This window comes from Oryx dammah, unplaced genomic scaffold (genome assembly GCF_014754425.2).
Source record: "Oryx dammah isolate SB20612 unplaced genomic scaffold, SCBI_Odam_1.1 HiC_scaffold_28, whole genome shotgun sequence".
NCBI lineage: Eukaryota > Metazoa > Chordata > Mammalia > Artiodactyla > Bovidae > Oryx > Oryx dammah.
Genome location: NW_024070212.1, coordinates 92,199,338 through 92,212,916, shown reverse-complemented (window position 1 = coordinate 92,212,916; position 13,579 = coordinate 92,199,338). Strand labels below are relative to the sequence as shown.

Below are 13,579 nucleotides of genomic sequence, written 5' to 3'. Positions count from 1 at the left end.
CTCTTAGAGTTTACAAAGTATTTTTTTCTTATTATCTCAGTTAGTTCCCAGAGAAATCCTATGGGAGAAGAACCAATATCTCCATTCCATATTAAAGAAACAAACAAACCTGAGACTTGTAGAGGTGAATGATGTCAAGAGGCTTAAATAAAACCAGGTCTTCTGGCTCCAAGAGACGAATGTTCTTGGCACTGGACCCCATCCCTGATGTTTCAAATCACCTGTCACAGGAGCCACAGTCAAACAGAATGACCAGAAAGAACAGTGACAGGAACTTGAAACAGTGTCATGGGACGAGCAGCTGAAGCAAGAAGGAAGCTCTGAGGAAGGGTACTGCCCTCTCCAAATATCTAAAGTGCCTAAAGGATTTTCATTCTTCTTTCTTTCTTTCCCGAATCTTCACTGGGCACTGATTCTGTGGTAAGTGTTGGTTAGGTCCTGAAGATATAAGGTTGAATATTATACATACCTGCTTAAACTCTATAGTGACTGTTTACAGTAAAGAGAAACATGTATTGAATGGGGACTTATAAAGCAGGAGAGGCCATTCCCACAGAGCCTTCTAGCACCTTTCCCTGAGGCAACACTCTTACTCTGGAGCTCAGCTCAGCTCAGCAGAGAAGCTGCCCTGACCATCCTGGCAATGTCAAATGCTACAATTACATCCTCTCCTGGCACCATGTACTTCTCCTTTGTAGCACTCATCCTCACTGTAATTTTGCATTTATTTGTGTAATTATTTGATTAAAGACTGTCTCCCCTGCCAAACTGCAAGGACCATAAGAACAAGGTGTCTGGTTTTGCTTATTCTTTGGTCTTCAGTGCCTGGCATAGCACTGGCAAGGAGGGGCAGGGAGATTTCCAATAAATATTTGAAAAGGACTGAAAGCGTGAACTTTGGGAGTGACCGCAACATTTCTGATAGAGCACAATGAATGTCAGATGGGTCTTTCTAAATCTCATCTCTTTTGGTCTAAATCCTTCCCTTTACTTCCCACCGGCCACCTTATAGGCTGCAAGCATCTCAGTAGAAAGCAGACCCTTCAGGATTGATTCAGGCTTCCTTCCAGTTCCTTCCCTCCCATTCCTCCACTGAACCAGTGAGTTTCAGCTTTGCCTAACTACTTGTGGTTTTCCAAACACTGCTCCTTCACACCCCTGGACTTTAATCTGATACGCTTATCTTTGCCTGAAATCCCCTTTCTCCTTCATGATTCACAACTTTATTCAAGGTCACATCCTCTGAACTGTCCTTGACCTCCTCTCCCCTGACAAAGTAACTTCTTTCTCTGCCCTCTTTTGTTTGGCATTAGATCATTGCATGTATCACATTTATTAAAGTTACTGGGTTATTCATCTGTCTCCTCTGAGACCCAATATTTATTTAAAGCTAAATTAAATCCCAGGTCCTCAATTATAGCACCCAGCACATAGTAGGCACTTAATAAGAATGCTGGTGAATGAAACTCAAAGGCTGATTCTGTGCTAAGGACAGAAAACTCATTTAGAAACTCAGGATTGGTAGGAAAATCACCTGTGAGAAAGGGGTCCCCTCTTCTTTCTGATTCCTTTCCAAGTTATCAGACAAAAGAGGAAGGCCCAGAGCAGTGACAGACTTAAGAAGTCACACAGCTAGGAAGAGGTTATCTCTGGGGCCTCTGTCCTTGCTTGGATCCTGCCCCACTATATACATGCTTGCCAGTCAAACTTCTTCCTGCCCCTCTTTAGCTCATTCCCTCCAGGTGAGGTTGTGGGGGTGGAGGTGGGGGGATGATGAGCACCAGGAAGGCAGGTAATAAGAGCTTCTGAGCTGGTTCTCCCCTCATCCTACGCCCTGACCCACAGCTGCCAAACTCCAAGCCCTTTGTATTCTGTAGCACCTGGGAGCCCGAAGCATCATGTCCTATAGGAATGGGAGGAAAGCAGAAGGAGAGAGCTTTTCAGGGACATTCAGTGGAGCCAAGGAGAATCAAAGGATTGAGGAAAGGAAAGAGTGTCCCCTTAAAGTCGGCTCGGTCTGTCCTCAGTAGTATAGACCACACTTGGAGCACCTACAGTTTATAAGCATTTTTGTTGTATCATCTCATTGGATTCTAACAATGACCTTGTGATACAAACTTTTGAGAGTCAGAAGAAACCAGTCTTTGAGCTCATCCAGTCTTGATTGCTTTATTTTGCATGTAGCGAAATTGCAACTCAGAGAGGTAAAGTGACTTTCCTAAGATGTTACAGCTACTTATTTTTTTGACTAGGCTGGGACTCAAATGCAAATATTCTAACTCCACCTCCAGTATTCTTTCCAGCACACCATGAATTATTGTCACTATTGATTTACAGATAAGAAGACTGGAGTCCAAGGAGTTCAGTCACAGGTAGTGATACTTGAGGACAGCGGGCAAGAAAAGAGGTCATTGGAACCCAGGATTGGGTATTCAAAAGCACTTCCCTGCCCACCATAATTCCTATCTAACCTTTGAGGTCCAGGTCAAAGGGCACCTATTCTGGGAAGTTCTTAGGGATCCAATATCAAAATTCATCATCATTTTTTTGGACCTTCACAGAATATACCTGAGCCTTATTTTAGTGATAGGAGAACACAGAACCTTAAAGTTAGAAAGCCCTTGTGGAATTGAGTATATATGTGAGAGTAATCAATTCCACAAACATTTACTGAGCCTACACTGTGCCAGTGAATAAGACCCACATGATTTCTGCCCTCAGAATTCTCAGTCTAGCAGGGAAGCTACCTCACATGTGGCAAAATCCTTTGAGAGGTTATAGGATGATACATATGATACCTGTAGGGTCACCTCCCTCATTTGACAGGTGAGAAGTCCAGCCCCAGAGAGGTGAACATCCTGCATTCTTATTTTGGGCACTGATCTCACACAAAACCCTCAAAGCCTCTCACAGATACGAATGGTTTCCACTAAGATTTAGGCACTATATTTTACTTCACACAGATAAACTAAAGATATAGTGGTTCCTTTCATTGCTCCTCAGTGAACCTGGCATGTCTTAGGTTTCCCATATTTGTTTATTTATTTTTGGCTGTGCTGGGCTGGCTTTCTCTAGTTGCAGTGAGTGGGAACTACTCTCTAGCTGCCGTACACGGGCTTCTCGTTGTGGAGGTTTCTCCTGTTGTGGAACAGGGACTCTAGTGCGAGGCGGCCTCAGTCGTTGTGGCTCATGGGCTTAGTTGCTCCACTGCATGTGGGATCTTCCTGGACCAGCAACTGAATGGTGTCTTCTGCACTGGCAGGTGGATTCGTAACCACTGAACCATCAGGGAAGTCCCTTCAATAACTATTCTTGAATGAATGGATCATAGAATCTATATCAGGGATTTGTTTCAACTCCCATCTACATCTCCTCATGTAGGCTGTGGACTCAGGGCCGTGCCTTTCATTTCTATAGCCTGAGCAACAAGGCTGTGGACTCAAGGCCGTGCCTTTCATTTCTATAGCCTCAGCAACAACCTAGAGCAAGGCATGGCACCTGGCAGGTATTCCAAAAATACTGAGTGGACAAAGGAATGAATAAAGGAGAGAAAGCTGGGGAATATTATCTCTCTGTTGCCTCAGATAACAAAGATGACATGCCCCATACTCGCTCCTCTTCTCAAAACCCCTCCTTACCTCAGTTTCTATGAAACCTTACTTCACCAGCGCTTCCCCTGCACCTCCTCCTGCTCCTGTCTCCTAAATTGGCTCTTTATCCCCTGGGCCCCTTACTTCCGAGTTTCAGATACAAATTTCCAACTGTCTGCTGGACATCTCCATTTAGTCTGAATGCCTTAGACATGTACATAGTTGACTATTAAGTAAGACCCACTTCATTTGTGTCTTCTCCAGTTACTAAGCCCTCATCAGTACCCAGGACAGATCTGGGCACGTAGCAGGTATTTTAAAGATGCCTGCTGAACGAACAATCATCCCTGACACCCCAGTGCTTTTGCATGGACAAATTTAGCATTAGGGTTGCCAATCCATTTCCTCTTCAGTCTTTTTGCCTCCCAATTGACATCAGCACTATTCAGAGCAGGCTGAGGAATCTCCCTAGGGAATCTGCTTAATTTGCCACCTGCTGTACCCTTTTGGTGACTCACCCAACTCCCCTTCAAGACAGGAAGAAATGGGAGAAGAAGTGATGTGGGAGAGGGCCAGGAGAAAAAAGAGAAGCTTGAAACAAGATTATACTTAATATATCCCCAGGTAACAGCAAGCAAAAGGAAATGATTGTTAGGTTTTATATTAAGAAATGGCTGGTGATAAAAATAGGACCCTTGTCAGACAATTTGAAGAAAACAAATGGTTAATAAATGTATAGATGATTGTTCAATAAGTAATCAGAGAAATGCTATTTGAAATAATGAGATACCATTTTAACCTATTAAATTAGGTAAACTTAAACAAAGGTAATATTCGATGCTGGCAAAGGTAGAGTACAATAGGAATCTCACTAATGGAAGTCTATCAAAGGATATAATCTGAAACTGAGGAAGAGTTTTATATACAAAGATGATCACTGATCACTGCAGTGTGATCCATAACAGCCCCAAGTTGGAAAGTAGTTAAATGTTCAAACAATAGAGAACAACTAAACTTTGAGAGGCCAGAACTTGTACCTCATTGTTTTGCCTCTGTTCAGAGTGACCAAAATATGGTAAATGCAACAATACTGTTAATGAATGAATTAATGAATAGACATGGTACATTTTCCTTGTAAAATACTATGAAGTCATTAAAAATATATTTTAAAAGATTTTCTAACAACTTTAGCTGTATTCATGTCATAGCTTTACATTAAAAAAGACAAGATATAAAATTGAATATACATCATGACCTCAATTATGTTGAAAATTCATAGAAAAGAAACCAACCACAGTGTCAGTAAAATTTTCTTCTTTATGTTTGTATATAATCTCAAAGTGTTTCTAATGAGCATATATTACTTTTATAATTAAGAAAAACTAAACTCATAATGAACACTGGCAGTTGCTATCATTATGAATAGTCCAGGGAGAAGGAAACATGGGAAAAAATATGGAAGACAAATCATAAGTTGATCATTGTTGTAGATGGATCCTACTTGAGTGTATGTTTGAAATTTTCCATTATAAACAGCTAAAAAGAAAAAAAAAATAGTAAGGCCTAAAACAGCATAGCATCTGGGGGAAAGTATAAGCAGTTCCATTTTCACTGAAGTGTAAAGTACAATATTATACGGATTCTAAGATGCTCTTTTTTGTTTCACATTTTAATATCTCTGAAATAAGGATATACCTTACAATTGATAGCATTTTCAATTTTCAAAACACAGTACTTAAAATAGGAAGTGAGGCTGGAACTAGATCATGGAGGTCTTGAATGCCAGGCACTTGGACACTGTCCAGAAGAGAACAGGGAACCACTGAGGGATTTAGTGGTACCCACCCAACAACAGGGGGCTTCTAGGTGGCACTAGTGGTAAAGAACCCACTTGCCAATGTAGGAGATGGAAGAGACACATCTTACATCTAAGATGTAAGGTTCTATCCCTGGGTTGGGAAGATTCCCTACAGGAGGGCATGGCAACCCACTCCAGTATTCTTGCCTGGAGAATCCCATGGACAGAGGAGTCTCGTGGGCTACAGTCCATAGGGTTGCAAAGAGTCAGACACAACTGAAGTGATTTAACAGGTATGCAACCAACCTGTTGTGTAGGGGACATTCAGTAAGTGTGTGCTAAATGGTGAGGCTTTTGAGGATGGGGAAACTGCTGCTTATGCCAAGGGCCAGGGGACACCGGGACACTGGGAGATGAATTTGAGGCCTTGCTGTCTCCTCCTTGTCATCTCATGAGTCCCATTTCTCTCCAGTGTCATCTCATGAGTCCCATTTCTCTCCAGCTCAGCAGGGCAAAACCATCAGGTTGTCTTGATAAAGCCTTTCTCTCTCCAAATCCCCAATTACTTCCATTTTCCTGATAGTAAGAAATATTTTCCCAGAACCTGAGCCAACAAAAGCTAAATAAATGTAAATGTCCACAAGCCTGGCTTCCATGGTACCTTCTGACATGACATTCTAAAACCTTTTTAGCCAAAGACAAAACCTTGGGCTAAAGCCTGGTCCAGGGACCCACTTATGAATTCATTTCTAAACAGAGACATAGGGAGTTAATATATACAGGGCAGCTAATAGGCTAGAGTGAACTCCCTAGAACTTCTGGGACTTAACTTAGAAAGACAGTCCAGGATCTCCATCCTGCCCTGGGCTGGGCTTTCCCTTTGGTCTCATAGCTGCTTTCTCTTGGGAGTTGGCCTGAGTCACCATAGCAGACAAGTCCCCTGAGGATCATTTGCATACAGATGCCACAGTGTTCTAAAAATAGAATAAACACTCAGCTCTACAAAGCAAATGCCTTGAAATTTATTTACGAGGGAGGGGAGACCATCATGTAAAGAGGGAGGAGGGACCTGTCAGAGGCAGCCTGACAATAAGGGAGCCACATGGTGCAGGCTGGGAGTCAGGAGGCCTGGGTAACATTCAATTCTACCACTAACTTGCTTTGTGCGTTTATGAATACCAGCTCCCCCACCTCACCCCTCACACTCTGGGCCTTGGGTTTTCCGTCTTTAGATGATTTTTAGGGCCCCTTTTAGCTCTGTAAAGAGCAATAGTAGTAGTAATAACAATAGCAAGAGTAATAATAATTGCTAGCATGAATTGACTACCTACTAAGTGTTAGGCAGTGTGACAAACATTTTTTTTCTTGCATTATTCATCAACCCTCACAATCAGCTCTTTGAGGCAGGTAGGAAAGAAACTGAGGCACAACATGTGTTAGTACTTGCCCAAACTAACAAATGTTGGAGGTAGGAGTTTAACCCCTGTGCTAGCGTGACTTCCAGAATACTAAAATGTTACATTTATTCCTGATTGTTTTAATCTAACAGTTTCACTGCCTTAAATTTATGCCATCTCTTACATTCTCCTCAGGTTCTAACCATCCTAGGCCGTTCCCCAGGTCCCAAACATTGTGTTCTTCAAAGTCTCCTTGCTTTTCTCATACTGGTCCCTCTGACTGGAATAGCCTGATCCCCTGCCCTGCTGAACTTGTCACCACTTACCAATCAGAATTCAGTTCAAATGCTTCCTTCCCAATTCATTTTCTCCAGTACCCAAAAGCAGAAGTGATGACTGATTGCCATTTGTTGAGAATAAGAGCATGCCAGGTACTATGCTAATTCTTACAACTTTTTGAGAGAAGTTCTATTATCACAACCATTTTACAGATGAAGTTCCTGAGGTTAAATACTTGCCTTAGGTCATATAGCTAGATAAAAATCTGAATCAGACAATCTGACCTCACAGCCTTCCTAAGCCCTTTTCTACCCTCTCTCTAATGAAATCACGTATGAATTGCTAAGGTGACTGTCTCCTCCACCAGACTACAAACTCTTCTAGTTCTTCTTCTTCTTCTTTTTTTTTTTTTTTGCTTTGCTTTTTATTCTACAGGATTAACTGAATTGCTGGAAAGTAATTTGGAGCAGCATAGAAAAGATGAAAGACAAAGTTCTTCATTCTGTCTAATCTCTCTCTGCCATTTAAATCCCTTTAGGAGGGGCTTCCCTGGTGGTCCAGAGGCTAAGACTTCATGCTCCCAGTGTAGGGGGACTGGGTTTGGCCCCTCGTCAGGGAACTAGATCCCATTTGCTGCAACTAAAAGTTCGCCTGCCACAACTAAAGATCCCAAATGCTGCATGCTTCAATGAAGACTGAAGATCCCACATGTTGCAACTAAGACCCAACAAGGCCAAATAAATAAATCAAGACAGTTTTTTAAAATCCCTTTGGGAATAAGTATATATATTTAATTATATACCTTGGCACCATTTTAGTTTCCATCTCAGGAGTATGGGTGAACCACCTCCTCCAAGGAGCCACTTAAAATCCTCATTTTCATCATCCCATTAATTTTAGTGTCCTTCAGCATTTATACTTCATTTAATTAAACACAGTAAGTATTAATGAGTGGGTTCTGTGAGGGGCAGTGGTTAAGAGTCTAGATTTGGGGGTTAAGCACATCTGAGTTCAAATTCCAGCTCTGCCACTTCCTGGCACCTGACCTTGAACCAGATCTAACTCAGAGCCAACTAGTTAGCTGCAAAGCGAATATCCTTTCTTGAAGGATATTCCTTTCTTGGTGGTGTTGGGAGGATAAAATGAGATGAATGTTGTGATAGTGCTTGGGCAGCTGTAAAGTTCTGAATAAACATTAGTCACAATCATTTAGTTGACAGTTTGCGCTTTTAATCTGTGGTTCTTCCCCTGGTGTCATATGCAGGACAGGCCTTGGATTCCCGGAGACCTGAAGCTGTAGGAAAGTGTGAAGAGGGAGGAATCCAAGAAAGCAGGGATACTAACTGCCTGAGCAAACTTCCCTGGAAGGAAATTAGAGGTCTAATTATGCCTCTGCTGGTGGTAAATTTCCAGGCCAGCCTTGGGCTCAATCAGTTAACACAGCAACACAGCAGTAGGGGAGGACAGTAGCCAGAGAGAACGTTTTCTCTCCCCACAAAATGGCATCTCATGGGAGCCTGGACACAAAATCCAACCTTCGAATCACCTCTGATTTTCTCCAATCACTCTTTCTCTTCTCTCTTATTTCCCTTATCTCTTCCTCCCCAAGTCCCAGCAGAAAAAACTGAAAGCTTCAGCCAGTTTATGGCACTGTGGGTTCAACCTGAAGCCCTGTTAGTACCATCCCTGCAGAAGAGGCTGGGGTGTCCTGGAATGGCTCACAGCAGCACTTAACTGTTGCTGTGGTTAGGTCTCAATATTTATATGCAGAAATCATGTGGTCCAGTGGGAAGAGCCCAGGCTTGGAGGTGAGTCACCAAAGCTGGGGTTCGAGTCTCACGTAATCCAGCTATGTGACCTCTGATAAAGCACAAATGCTTTACTTCTCTGGGCCTCAGTGTCCTCATGTATATAATGAGGATGACAAGACCTCTCAGGATCAAATGAGATCAGATATACCAGATGATCTGACCAGACTAGTGTCCAGAGGGCAACGAAAGGACAGCAAGTAAGAAAGCAGCATGTCCATTCCAGAGAGGCTAACCCGAGAGAAAGCCCAGGCCTCCCAGCCACTGGTGGGCAGAACTGTCCAGAGGAGGTTCCCTGCGGGGAGGTAAAACTTAATCTGGGGCCAAGGGAAGGGTCGGGCATGGTGAGGTGCATAGAGAATGCTGGCCTTGACTTTGAGAGGTATAAAGTACAACCTGAGAACTCAATTTCATTTTAACAACTTCTACTGAATGCCTACTCCTTGCCCAGCCCTGTGCTGTATGATGGAACTGTGGATCTGTATCAGACTTGGCCCTTGCCCTTAGAGAGCTTGCAATCTGAGAGGAAGACAAACAAGTTCCAGATACATGCAATATAGCTGGTAAGTATGAGAACTAAAGGAGGGGCCCTAAACCCAGGCTCAGGGAGAGGTGGGTCAGGAAAAGAGTCCCAGAGGAGCTTAGACTTGAACTGAGTCTTTAAGTCAAATGGAAGTTTGCTGGTGGGAAATGGGGAGGAGAGGTCATCTCTGGAGAAGGGGAAGGAAGTAGCAAAAAACTGAATCCTAACTCTCACAGCCAAGAGGAGCCTAAGGAGACATGACAATTAAGTGTAATATGGCATCCTGGATAGGATCCTGGAACAGAAAGGGGATATTAGATAAAAATACTAAGGAAATATGAATAAATTGTGGATGTCAGTTCATAATAAGATATCAATATTGGTTAATTAGCACAAATGTACCATAGTAGTGTAATAAGGTAATAAAAGGAGAAACTGAGGATGGGGTAAATGGGAACTCTCTGCAATACTGTTTGCAAATTTTCCGCAAATCTAAAACTATCCCAAAAAATAAACTTTGGGTTTTTTTTAAAGCACATCCTATGTTTGGATCGGCAGTTTGGAGAACACAAGGGTGGAGTGTGGACTGACTGAAGGGTGAGTGACTGAAGATGGAACTGGGAAGGTAAGGAAGGGCCTGGAATGCCAGGCAAAGCAGTTTCCTGGGTATGGATGGGCAGCCCTTCCTGGGTTTAAAGCCATGCAGTGACAGTGATCAGAGAGCATGTGAAGGAAGCAAGGCTGGGGGCAGGGAGATCCATTCAGATAAAGTCTAAGAAGAAGAGAACAAGAATCTGAGGTAGGAAAGGGACAGAAGGACAGCCAGGCTCAGATTGCCCTGGTTAATATTTAGGGGACAGAACTGAGGAGGGGATGCATACAAGAGAAATTTGGAAGATAGAACTGATAGTTTTTATGAACAACTGGATAAGTAGGACCAGAACTGAGAATAAAGGGGGACCCTCAGTTTTAAGCTGGGAGCAGTGATTGGGGTGCTCAAGAAAGGGAGCAAAGACACCCCCTTGGACTTGACCCCTCCATCATCTCCCTCCCCACCACCTCCTGGGCCTGAGCTCAAAGTCTCTGCGTCATTAACACAGAGTCGACAGACTTCACTGAGGAAGGTGAGAAGCACAAGCGTAGTGAGAGGATAAGAGTTTCCAGCTGTCACCTGGCAACCCAAGGTGTGGGGCAGTGGTGTTGGGCCATGATGTGGGGGGAGGGGGAGTCTGCAGAAAGAAGGAATGATAAATCCTCAGTTGAATGGCCTCCCTGACACCTCCCCCTGCCCTTAGCAACTCATCAGCCAAGACCCAAGCAAGCAAGGAGAATGTCCTGCCTTTAAAGGCATCCAGGCATCTTCAGGGGCAGAGCACTGCTGCTCTCTCCAGCCCCCATTGAAAATGGGAGTAAAAGGTCCACAGCTCACATCTGATTTCCCTGCTGATGAACCCCACCCTGTACACACCATGGCTCCAATCTTAAAAATGGCAACAACCAAGGCTAGTCCCGCAGTACAGCACAATAGAGCACTCAGGAACTCATCCTGTTCCACCATTCTCTGTGTGACTGTGGGCAAATTTACTGACCACAGGCACCATGCTAAGTCCTTTCCTTTTATTCTCTCGTTTACTGTGCTACTAAAGTAGCTGTTAATGTTATTCCCATTTTACAGCTGAGGAAACAGAGGTTCAGAGACATCGTTATTTGTCACACTGCTGGGGCCATGTTTTCACTCTACCTCTACCACAACTAACGAAGCCCCCACCCATCCTCTCATACTGGCAGAATGCGCTCCTCACCGAGCACTGCATTAAGCACTGAACCACTGAATTACAGACCTGTTGATCAGTGAGGCCCATCAGAATCACCTGTGAAGCTGTAGAGGGTAGAGAGAGACAGGGCTGGTAGAAAGGGAAAGAAGCTTGAAAGCTAACAGGGGATAGTTTGAAACAGATAACCCATCCCTTTCTGAGCATGTTTCCTTGGAGACGCAGCTCCAATTTTCAGCTGTGACACTGACTCTCAACCACCTGTGAGGTCCTTGGGGCAACTGGAAGAGTGGTGAAGGCAGTCGGCTGTAAAAAGAGCACAAGTTCTGAGCCCCTATTGTGCCATTTACTAACTTTGATGATATTTGTTCAAGTCTCTTAACTTCTGAGTCTGGTAGTTTTGTCATCTGTTCTGTGCTCCATCACTGTGGTGATTTTCTTTTAAAGGCATGTAAAGTACCTGTACAATCTATAATTGTTGCTCAATAAATTATAACTCAACAATATTCTCACCATCTATTGAGTGCTTTCTGAGCACCCAAGTCATTACATATGTAATGATATAACAAGGAGGGTGGGGTACAGAGCATCATACATGGGTTTTGAAGTCCAATGCACATGCGTGCTAAGTTGCTTCAGTCATGTCCGACTCTGTGCAACCCTATGCACTGTAGCCTGCCAGGCTCCTCTGTCTGTGGGATCTCCAGCCAAGAATACTGGAGTGGATTGCCATGCCTGCCTCCAGGGGACCTTCCCGATCCAGGGAATGAACCCTGGTCTCTTACGTGTCCTACACTGGCAGGCAGGTTCTTCACCATTACCACCACCCGGGAAGCCCCTAAAGTCAGAAAAACCTGGATTAAAATCTGGAGTCTAGAGACTTCCTAGGTCCAGTGGTTGGGACTTCGCTTTCCAATGCAGGAGGTGTGGGTTCAATCCCTGATCTGGGAGCTAAGATCCCACATGCCTTGGGGCCAAAAAACCAAAACATAAAACAGAAACAATATGGTAGCAAAGTCAGTAAAGACTTTAAAAATACTCCACATCAAAATAAAAATCTTAAAAAAAATATCTGGCCTCTACCACTTACTATTTTAGTGAACTTAAGTAAGCTACTTAACTTCTCTGGACCTCAGTTTTGTTGTTCTTGTTTAGTTACTAAGCCATGTCCGACTCTTAAAGACCCCATGGACTGTAGCCTGTCAGACTCTTCTATCCATGGGATTTCCCAAGCAAGAATACTGGAATGAGTTGCCATCTCCTTCTCCAGGGCATCTTCCCAACCCAGGGATCGAATCTGTGCCTCTTGCATTGGCAGGTGGATTCTTTACTGCTGAGCCACCGGGGAAATCTGGACCTCAGTTTGCTTATTTATAAAACAAGGGTAATAACAATACCCACCTAGCTCACAGGATTGCTGTGAGAATAACATGAGTTGCTAAAAGCACTGAGCACAGTGCTGGCCATTAGCCAGCGCCATTGTCAGCTCACATCAACCCTGCCGGAGGTATTATTAGCCCCATTTTACAGGTGAGGATATTTTACATAAATGGTGCTTGCTGTTTATTGCCACAATAACTGTTGATGTGTGAAATGGAGAGGGAGGCCTTCTGAGTAAGAAAGCAAGATCCTCCAGGCTCCGGGCCTCTAAAACCAGGGATCAAGAGGAAGCAATATCCCTCCCCTGTGGCCCCCACACAACCACTGTCTGTAGCCTTTATTCCTCTATTCATGTCAGTCATGGCAAGAAGCCCCAGTCTGCCCAGCCATTCCTAATTACTGGGCTTTGATTCCCATATGGCTGTGTATATCATCTTTTCTAGCCCTATTTTCTCCTCTCCCCCTTGACGGCTTTCCCTGGGCCTTCTGAAACCCACAGTTGGTCATCAGAAAAATCTCATTTTCCTCCACCTCTGGTCTGGGTGTTTTCCTCACCTTCCTGCTGTGATTGAAAGCTGATTCTCAAAAAAAAACAAAAAAAAAAAAAAAAGAAAGCTGATTCTCCTTGAGGGCATGGCTTCTCCCAAATTGATGGCTGCTCCTCTCTCACCACCTCTGAATCTCTGGGCCAGAAAGTAGGACACATGTTATTGCTTTCCACTCCAGCCTGCAGAGCATGCTCTTTCCCTCCTTCAAAAAACAATATGCCCTCCAGCTTTGGGTCTTACGTTATGAGATTATGCCACCCACTCATCCCTCTGCTGACCAGTGAGCAGCTCTTGCTTCATGTTACTCTCTCCATAATTCTTGGTGATTTCATAACCACAGAGGCGAGCCTTCCCACATCTTCCCTCAAGTTCCTCTTCTCCCATCATGCTGATCTCCATCCCTGCCTCAGCCACTCACAATTATGCCCTGCACCTTGTTGGTACCAATAGGAATTTCAACCTCCTATTCTCAGATAGCTATGAT

General features: G+C 43.8%; 1 protein-coding gene and 1 long non-coding RNA gene across 2 annotated transcripts in view; one reads left to right on the top strand and one right to left on the bottom strand.

Annotated features, from left to right (window-relative positions):
• Positions 1-13,579, bottom strand: part of RAB3B (RAB3B, member RAS oncogene family) — a 71,173-nt gene that overhangs the window by 32,561 nt on the left and 25,033 nt on the right. The gene's annotated exons all lie outside the window — the stretch shown is intronic.
• On the top strand, positions 9,324-11,673 carry LOC120856151. The gene is made up of 3 exons (XR_005719392.1): positions 9,324-9,435; positions 9,930-9,992; positions 11,071-11,673. It is a non-coding gene; the product is annotated as an uncharacterized LOC120856151 (long non-coding RNA).